Here is a 7,311-nt window from a genome sequence, read left to right on the forward strand (position 1 = left end):
CGGAAGCCATTGCTTTTGCAACTTTCGAAAGGCTTCCTAACAGCAAAGCCAGCTCACAGCTTGTTGCGGAGCTCTTAGCAAAAGGAATTCTTTTTGACGTGCTCGTTCGCAGGGTCGCCCGTGGGCTGAAATGGCCGAGAACAAACAGCAGGTTCCCAGGCTTATCTGGACGTTTATAAATGACACTGGTTTCTGCGTGAAGTGAAAGTAATCTAAAAGCAAGTGCCAGAATAAATATGTATGGCCTCCAGGTGAGCTGACAAACTCTCACTGTGTTTGCAAAGCAGTAAGGAACTTGTGAAAAAAATGCCTGATTATCCCCACTGTGCTGTGGGATAGAGATAAAAAATGGGTGAGTGAATGAACCTGGGGCTTTATCAATCCAGTCTAGACTTAAAACTTCCAATTTAAGTGACAGCTAGCTAAGGTCTGAGAGCAAAAAATTGTCTTCTTTTCAGACATGGGAAAGAGAATCGGTATCAGCAATTGTTTCAGAGCTGTTAGAGGAGTTAGTCTTGTAGGCAGAAAGTGATTCTTTTTTTCAGAATTTACTTGGCTCCTCAAGAGCTGGGCAATATTCATGGCATAAATCACCAACCCTGGTTTCTCTGAACATATGCTTTAATAACCCACTGGACACCATGAGAGCACATGTGCATGCCCTGTTCCACCAAAACCATCATCCACTCTACTGACTCCAAACCCGCCCAGCTATATGAAGGTGTCCAGTTATGAATAGGCACCTAATGCGTAATTGAGGTCAGCCTCATTTTCCCCTGATTAACAATATACACTTCCCAAATATTTACAAGATCCAGATGTGGCATTACCATGGCAACACGCTTTTAAAACAAATATGCTCTTTTTCTGAGATTCACAATTTAGAGAGAAGAGGCAGTAAAGCCTGACATTACAAATCACCCGAAGCACCAGTTAACACACCACTGGAGCGTGTTAGAGCATCAGGAGACCCTGGGAGAGGTAGTCAGTGAGAGGGATCCTGGTGGGTACACAGCCATGCAGCCCGTAAAGCAGCCACTGTCACACGGCAGGACTGAGGCAGTGAGGTTATAGAGACAGTAAAATAATGGGGTAGGAAGCAGCCTAAGAGAACAGGATTGACAGGGAAGTCATAGCGGACCATGCCTGCATGGCTAAAAAGCTGTCAGGGACCACAGACACACTGCAGTGGATCAGGACACGGGTATTTGACGATTACTGAATTATTGCTTGCAAGACAGATTGAATATAAGCAAAATCTGAGAAAGTGTTTGGTTTTATTTGGGCAAAACAGAATGAGAAGAATTTTAAGCCTTGGTTCCATTTCACCTCACTATTCAAAATCCACCGAATTCTGATATGGTTTCTGCATCAGCAATACCGATGTTCCCCTGTGTAAGAATGAAATTGCTGTCTGTAACACAGCATGAAATGCCAACATCACCTATTTCTATTTGAATTCTTAGAATACAAAGAAGCTAGTAGCAATTTATTCCTGAAGCCTTGTGTAAGCTTTCAAGATGCCAGCTGCCTCTTTATAGTCCCTTGGGTTATAGCATGTGGGCATGAACCATTATTTTAACTAAACTGGTGCGCCTGGGCACTTCCACCCATTGCATTACCATGGCTGAGCAGAATCATTCCAGGCTCCTTTCCCCACAACCCCTCCGCTTCTGTTGTGAGCCTTGTAACCAGTCTTCAGGCTTTTAACACGATTGAACACGATGACTGACCTTGACAGTGATTTATCTGAGTTTGTCAAAGAGGTAAAATATGTGGCCTTGTCTCACATCCTGAATCATTGCTGACAATGATTGGATACTCTGATGGATGATCAGCCTTTTGGGAATTTGCTGGCTAATGAAACACTGCAATCAGTTTCATCAAACCTTTGTAGAGCTTCACCCAAGGGAAATCACATAACTCAGCCATGATACCAGCAGCAGATTTCCTAGAAGGTTCCTTATAAAGCAACAGTAAAACCTGCTATTTATTACATCTACAATTTGCAATTTCACACTGAACCCTCCAGCCTGCAGGTCCCATTCGTTCTAGGAAGAGAACAGCACCCACGAGGAAGCCATTTCTGAGTTATGCATCTGGAATACTGATGAAGGCATGAGTCATGACTACCACCCAGAGGTGGTTCATCAACACACTGGGCTTCTCAGGCTGCCAATTAGCAATGCCAAGGGATCCTGGCTGGTTCTTCCAGCCTAATTCATCAAACACCTCCAAGCTGAAGATCTCTGAAGGCTGCGGAGGGAAAACCAAGAGCCGCGAGCAGCAGAAGCTCTAGTCGGAGCATAGATGGAGAGGGAAGTGGTGGGAGGAGTGTGGGCTCACAAGGAAGGGGCAGCCGTTGTGCTCCAATGACAAGCTTTGCTTCAGGATGTTCCTTGGCACTTCCGGAAAGCTGCCTCTGTTTTGTGCCAATGGCTGCAGAAAGGGATAAACTCAAAATCAAGTCGCGGCAGGCTCCGGTCCTAGCCTAACCAGTTTATTGCCTCTTTGACACTGAGCAAGTCAGGTATTTGTTCCTTAAAGCAATTTTCAGGTATGAAAACAGACAACTGTATTTCTCCCACCTTATGTTTATTTAGATGGCTAGCAGATATACTTACTCTCTAAGTTTCAGATGACAGGATGGATTGGATAAATCTCCTGAAATGCAAAAAAATAAGAAGGCAGGAGGAACTTGTGTCAAGACTTTATTGATACCTTTTTTTTGGAACGGTTTCAGTTTCAGTCATACATTGTAAAAATCACATGAAACATTCCAGTAGCATCAAAACATCTTTGTAAACTGAAGGGATAATTTCCATTTTCCATTGTGAACACCTTTTGAAAGACAGTTCATAGTTTTGACATAAATCTTCCTCAGGTTTTTCAAAATCAAAGCTGGAATGCCTCTTTCAGTTTTACTGAAGCAAAATGTGCGTCGGCTTTTTCTTGTGAAACAAAAAGAGATTACAACTTAAGGCATGCCATGCTTTTGAGAAATGGAAAAGGATCACACCTGCTCAGCTTTACACTGAGCTGCACGTGCAAGAGCACAGCAAGGCAGAGGTGGGGAGCTTCCCACATGAAATCTGCATGACCGGCCACGGGGCTGTCAGAGGCTCCGAGGACGATGAGGAGCCTCCTGTGTGGTGATACAACTGTTTTAATATGATGTTGTACATTGGGCCAGTGCAAAAATGTGTGTGTGTCCACAAGGATCTGTACACAGACTTATAGACATGATGTTGAACATCCAGGCCAAAGTGCGGATTAAACAAAACAACTCTCTCCCCAAGAAGAATTATTTCTTTTGCACTGAAAAAACTGTGGTTGCATGGCAGTTGTAACCTACTTAATTGTATATTCACAAAGTATTGATGAAAGAAGGTCGAAGAATATTTCAGTTCAATGCCCCACGAATGAGTTCCTCTAGACGAGACGAGCGAGAGCACTGCAGTGCTTTCAGTGAAGTGTAATCCAGCTAATGAGCCACTGTTTAACACACACCTTGCTGCTACGCTTCAGGGCTTGTTTGTGCTTAAGCAATTGACAGTCCGTAAACTGGACTAGTCGCAGTCCTTATGCTCAGTCTTGTTCAACACGTTAGGTTTGGAAAAGCCCACCCAAATCTAGCTGTAAATCACTCAGCCCACTGCCTCCCAGCTGGGGCAACAGCAGAGCCCTGTAAAACGACTGATGGGTAAACACCAAACCTGGAGCGACTGAAGCTGCAAGAGGGGGCTCATGCCAGTGGTCTCTTCTCCATGTTACGTTTGACTCAGGACCTTTACGTATTTTGCACTGGCAAGTAGAGAAGGAGTCTTCTGACTGGGGAGCTGAACCTCCTTACCGCGGCACGGCAGCTGCCACTTCCGACACAGCCTCAGGCGCAAGGGCAGGCAGGGACGCACCGCGCTCTCCGGGCATCCTGAGCTTCGCTTTCTGCTTGTTTCTCACAAAGCAAGTCAGCCTGACCGAAAGCAGATGGCTGTTCTTTGCTTACATCTCAAGTGAAATCTTTCATTCAAAGAAAATAACCCCTAAATAAGAAAAAGAAGGGTCTGATAGAAAGGTCCTACGGGCAGGGTTTTCTGCAAGCTCCTTACAGTGACAGATTCCAAAACTTCCCACTACACCAACATCCCTTCTGTACACAAAGACGTAATTTCTTTGTTATTCTTGATGATGCTGAATAACAGAGAATTTTTCCCTCCTGCACCCATCAGACATGCTGCCAGCAGCAGCATCGCCCCTATTTAACTGTCCCTTACACAACACGGTTTTTGCCCATACCTTCTCCCAACCGACTGAGTTACTCCCTTACTCTTCCTCTAGGGCTCACTGGGGAGAGGTGACTATTTTCTCTCCTGTCCTTCCTGTGGTGTAAGAATGCAGAAGGAAACCTGTCTCAAGAACATCAAAGGATACAAGGTTTATAAAGAACACCTGCTGAGTAATAGATTTACTTTGCTCCTATTTTGGGGAAAGTAACAAACAAATTGATTTCCAAGACACACCATCTTTGAATTTTAACACCATAAATGCTAATTTCCAGTAATAGCAGTTTCATCAATCACATGCCCAGTCCTGCTGTTCTCACATCACCAGAATAGTCTGTGACTAAACTCATCAATTGTTTCTGAGATTAGTGCTTTGGCAAATTTGGTACCTTCTGTGTGCATGTTGCCTTATTCCTATATCCCATACAGGACTAAGCTGGAGGCCAGCTTTTACTTCTACTCAGATCCATCCTCTGACTGTGATCTTGCAGATCACCTCATTTTGGCTACTATTGTGCTTGAGTTCCTGTCCCCAAGCAGTATATAGGCACATAGCTCTGGACTTACAATCGCTCCTATAATTTGCTGTGCCAACAAAATTATAACCACTGCAAACAGTCCACATGGTGAATATATACTACAAAACAAGCTGAATGTTAAGCCATACTTTCTTTAATTCAGAACCAAAGACTGCATTACACCTGAAAGACATTCAAATCCTTCCCCTGAAAATTACCAGTGCTAGTCTTTTTTTATGATGGGCCTCAGGTTAGTTTGACATTAACTTTTGTGCTTTGAGGAAAAAAAAAAATCAAGACCGCATTTTATACTTCCATGTGCACATCCAAAAGGCACCCTGCTTTTGACTTGCGCATCTCTCGGAGTCATAGCGTGAGTGGGAGTATAAAGGAATGTCAGCTGAACACCGGCCAGGCGCTGACATGGAGAAGGGTGCGATTGCCTGCCTGCTGAAGTAACGCCGTGGTGACTGTGCCCATTACGGAGCAAATGACAGCACTAATAAAGGGATCTTCATCTCCACCCTGTCGCAAACACCCAGCTGCTGCCATGTAAACGAGTCAGCTTTGCAGTCACCTAAGACAGCCTGGAGAGTGTGGGTAACTTTAAATAGGTAAGTGATCATCTAGGTAAACCTCTGAAAAGTTTATCACATCTAATTGGGGCCTAGGAGGATAATACTAGAACTGCAGACAAAAAGCACTACCTAGAAGTGAACACAATAGGAAATATTAGCCGCTGCTTATGTTTATCCCATACAAAACCTGGAGAGACCAGTTCTTCCATGAAGACAAACCTGTTTCAGACTCTTACTGGCAGCATGTATTAAAGTGGGGTGGGGTTTTTTGTGAAGGTTTAAGTTTCCTATAGCATTTAACTAACTAAAAGCATGTATACACGTATTTCTATCCTCCTGGGCCTATGAGCTGAGCCATGCTAATGGATTACCTGAGCACTTCTCATCCTTTCCGGTGTGCATTATGTCAAACCATTTATCATCTTGAACCCCCATAGAACAGTTTTACCTTAGCTAGTTTATTTTGCACTGGAAAAAGAAGCAGGAGCACTCGCATGACCTACCGCCTCAGCTCAGCATGGGAGCTGTTGCCATCTCAGTGTCCCTCTGTGGACCAGCTGTGCTGAGACTGATCCTGCCCACCTTGCTGCCTTCTTGAGGTGACTCCTTGGCAGCCATACGTGCATCAAGGATAAGCACAAACAAGACGCTGTAGGATGCTCAGACAGAAGGCCTGCTGCCAAAGCAAACACACATTTGTTCGCAGCCTCCAGCTCGGAGTCACCAGAAGTATGAAACATCTCTCCTCCTCCTCCTCGTACGCCCACCGGCTGGGAAAGCCAACTTCTGATTAGAGGCAGTTGTGAAGCTGCTGATAAACTGTTCTTTGTCATGGTTTATTGCAACAGAAAGTTTTAGCAAAATGATCTGTTTTGGCCAAAGTTTTCCCTCAAGTTCTCTCAGTCTGGGGTGGAACCGCTTATCAGAGGACACAGTCCTCTCCAGAACAGCCACTCAGCTGAGGCCTCCTCCAGGGTGTGGGCTCAAGAGTGTCCTAACTACCAATGCTGAAGAAGAGACCTCCACCACCAATGCTCCACTTGGCCCAAAAAACATTACACTGGAAGAATGTTGGCAGCCTGCTCTTTAAGGAACACGTGCAAGTCTGGATACCCAGCTCCAGTCCCTGTGCTGCCCTGCTTCAGAGCCAGCACCGAAACCCAAGTCTGCTGTCGTGCAGCATAGTGCCCTGGCTGCTGGCTGAAGAACTGAAGGAAGGGTTGACTTCCCTCTTTCTGCTTTCTTGAATAAAGTAAATACTGAGACAAAGGAGTTATTGAGAAAGTGTGGGCTTAGAACATCTTTTAATCTATTTTTCCACAAGCCAAGGGGGGCAAAAATATGAAGGTTTCCTGCCCAGTTCTTACTTCTGATGACATAGCTTCTAAAAGTTACCCAGGACTGGGGGGCTTGTAAACCTCTGGTTTGCAATAGCAGCTGAATTGGGGCTGACAATCAGCAAAGAGTACCTATGTTCAGAGCATTCAACAGCCCTTCAGCTCCTCACCAGGCTTAATGAAGTGTAACGAAAGGAAATTAATGAGCTTTGTCCCCATTGCCAAAGGAAAGGGCTGCTGGAAATATGCAGGGACCCAATATGAATTGAGCATGATTAAGTATAACTATTGTTCTGAATAAAATGGAGCTGTTATACCTAAATAGCCTACAGCAGTCCCTCGTCATTACAGCCATTTAGCTGGTTCTGCTTTAATTGCCTCTGAAAGCCACCCAGAAAGGATTTCTTTTACGCCCTTTCCAATTTAAAACCAGGGACAGAAATATGTAAGCACTAACCTGCATCCACTTAGATAATGGGGAGTCGGCAGGTGAGCCAGGAAGATAGATATTTTATAGGGAACCACTTGGTCCTTGACATGCCGGGCGATGCGACTATGTGTGTGGGCACGGCAGCTGCTGCAGGATGGGTGGCCC

Source organism: Phaethon lepturus, unplaced genomic scaffold (genome assembly GCF_000687285.1).
Source record: "Phaethon lepturus isolate BGI_N335 unplaced genomic scaffold, ASM68728v1 scaffold16703, whole genome shotgun sequence".
Classification (NCBI taxonomy): domain Eukaryota; kingdom Metazoa; phylum Chordata; class Aves; order Phaethontiformes; family Phaethontidae; genus Phaethon; species Phaethon lepturus.